Consider the following 3061-nt stretch of genomic DNA (forward strand, 5'->3'; position numbering starts at 1 on the left):
TTTCCTCAGGGCACCTCATTCCAGGGCACACAAATTGCAGCCCCTAAAGGCTTGCGGCTCTTTCAACACACACTTGTAACTCAACTCTCGGGACAGAGCTGATGGCTCCTTTAGGACAAGAATAGTTACATCTAAAAGCAATTCCCTCATTTTGCATCTCCTTTTCATTTAACCCCCCCCCAAAATCCCATACATATCACAAGGAATGTGCAGTTCTGGTTTCCCCACCCTCCGTATACTATTTGTACAAAGGACCTGGCCACAGCACACACAACTGAATAAAGCCCAGCTTCAATAATCAGAACAACTGACATTTGTTTACAAATTAGGTGCAGTTTTGTATGGTGCTGCGTACCCTCGGAGGCGAGTCGAGGAAAAAGAGCTACAGCACTGGAACCTAAGTTTTAGCAGCTGAGTCATTTGTAACTTGTGCCATAAAGTAAACCAAGCATCACTACAGTATTATCTGCTGAAGTTCTCCACTGTAGGTTTAAGGTACAGCAGCACGTGCTTTACTCCCAACAAAAGCTGCTCAGGTGGGGGGAGCCGGGAAGCCAAGTCTCTCCACTTTGTCTGAACACCATCTTCCAGGAAGGTACTGCTTCCTCTCTCCCGGGCTCCCTTCAGCAAAGTAGCAAATACAGAATCCGGTGCCACAGAAGGCTCTTGCCTGACCTCCTTGTGGTTTTCAAACTGTTTAAAGCGAAACAAAAAGCGTAAGAGAAAAACAGTGATGAGTATGAAACAAAAGTCTCTTCAGCCACCTTTGGTTTGAGATGAGCTCTGAACTGAAGCTCTGGGAGCACAGGCGTGCAGTCCTGCTAGAACAGAGCTGTCCAGTAGTGTCCCCAGGGGTATCTGGAGTGTTCACACTGCTGAACTGAGAAAAACTCACCAAACCCAGCCCAGGGGCCTGTGATCCTCCACCCACCCGGGGGAACTCCGGGCGCTGTAAACAGAGGCCACAGCGCACACCAGGCTCTGCTGTGCCTGCTGAGGAGTCTCTGTATGAGCCCTGAGGCCTGGTATCGCCTCCCAAACACCACAGAGACCTCTTGTGTCATCAGAGAAAAGCCCTGGAGCAAACGTGTGTCCCCAGCACGATCAACAAGGATGCAGAATTACCTCCTCAATAAAAACGCTGTTCCTGATGGAAATGTAACCTCTGTCAACTGTGAGGATTTTATAGGAATACTGGCTCAAGAATTCAGTGACTTCAGGTATTCCATACCACAGGTTCCTGGGACTACTTGGGCATCCAGAGTCTATAGTATCGGTTAAACTGGTAGAGCTGAGGATACTTAGCAGCTTTGTCACAGAGCTGGAACGTCAAGCAGGGAGAAAGGGGCTCTCTCGGAGAGTGCAGGAGGCCAGTGAAAACAGCAACAAAGTCCTCCACGACATCTGCTCCTAGAAAAGCCAAATAAATTAAACTATTGACATGAGCACGGACACTGGGGCAACCTTCCTTACTTTGGGCCTTGCCAGCAGCCCACAGAGCCTCACGCAGAAAAGAACTGAACGAGATCAAAAAGTGTTCGCAGTGACCTAGACACGTGCTCCTGACTGCAGAGGTACCTGAAAAACCCTCCAGACATCATCAGCTCCTGCTGAAGCAAACAATCCACCTTCGCTGTCTTGTGCCAAAAACACGCCCGTCTCTTTACAGGGAGACACCCTGCCAGGCACCGCCTCAGAGAAGAACCGAGCTGTACTGGGGGGATACACCCAGCCAACGTGTACAAGTTAAACAGAATTTTCTGTCAGAACTGGGACTTTCAGCACCCCCCAGGTGCTACTCGACTGCCACATACACAGAGAGGGCTTCGTGAGGTGCTCTGCGGTTGGCCAGTCCTGTTCCAAGCCCTGCTGATGCCCCTGTGGTTTTAACGCTGTCCTCAAGGAGGTAGTAGAACCTCGCAGTATTTGCCCCTGGAGCTTAATTTCTGAAGTTTTCCTTGGGAAACGCATCCATTTCCTACTTAACAAGGCAGTCCCCTCTCCCTGATCTCGGGAAGAGCTGCCCACAGGCACGGGAAACACCTTCCTCTCCTGATCGCCATGCTCTGCCCTTAAAACGCTGTGTTACTGAGGCCAACTACTTCCAGACCAAGACTGTCCATGCAGGGACAGTGTCCCTTCTCTTCAGGGTCAGGGAATTAGGGCAGAAGCACCTACAGAGCTTCAATGCCCCTCTTGAGCACAAAACACCATCAATCTGCACCTCCTTCTGCTTGCAGGGAAGGTAATAACATGCCTCAAGGTAAAAAATTATAAACGGTAAAAAATTATTACAAGAGAGTAGAAATGATGCCACTTTCACTCCACTGCTAGAAACGACACATAAAACATAAAAAAAAAAAACTGTACCTGTTCCGTTTTCAGACTGAAGCAACAGCATATTCCTGGCTGCTAATGCAGCAGGGACAACAGCACTGAAGGGAAATGTCTGGATAATCACGCCTTCATTTAAAGAGAACACAATTTCCTCATCTAAGCCATCACTGCCCTCCATCAGAACAGCCAGCATATCCACGACATCTAATAAGTGAAGGAAAAAATGTAAGCAGAGGATCCAGACTAACTGGGAAAACAACAGAGGTAGAATGCAACATTCCAGGAACACAAGGTATCTTTTTAGTTCCCAAAAAAACCCAAAAACAAAACAACAACAACAACAACAAAAAAAAAAAACGAAAGCAAACAAAACAAACAAGAAAACCTTAAAAAAAAAAAAAAAAAAAAAAAATTCAAAGGCACATTTGCCAGGCAATACAATGTTGGGGGCAGCACAAAAATCACAGCTGTACTTCATTCTGCCTTTCAAAGCTGCTGTCCAGCACAGGTTGCCCAGAGAAGCTGTGGCTGCCCCCGGATCCATGGAAGTGTCCAAGGCCAGGCTGGACAGGGCTTAGAGCACCCTGGCATGGTGGAAGGTGTCCCTGCCCATGGCAGGGGGTGGAACGGGATGAGCTTTAAAAAAAGGTGCCTTCCCATCCAAACCCTTCTGGGATTCCACGATTCTGTGAACAGCTTCAGGCAGGACTACATTTCCATTGTA

At 48.1% G+C, this 3061-nt stretch overlaps 1 long non-coding RNA gene across 1 annotated transcript; it reads right to left on the bottom strand.

Annotated features, from left to right (window-relative positions):
• Positions 1-275: 275 nt before the first annotated feature.
• On the bottom strand, positions 276-2676 carry LOC144246689 (uncharacterized). The gene is made up of 3 exons (XR_013340356.1): positions 2371-2676; positions 1126-1410; positions 276-693 (listed from the first exon to the last, which is right to left on the bottom strand). It is a non-coding gene; the product is annotated as an uncharacterized LOC144246689 (long non-coding RNA).
• Between the last annotated feature and the right edge of the window lie 385 nt (positions 2677-3061).

This window comes from Lonchura striata, chromosome 8, assembly GCF_046129695.1.
Source record: "Lonchura striata isolate bLonStr1 chromosome 8, bLonStr1.mat, whole genome shotgun sequence".
Lineage (NCBI taxonomy): Eukaryota > Metazoa > Chordata > Aves > Passeriformes > Estrildidae > Lonchura > Lonchura striata.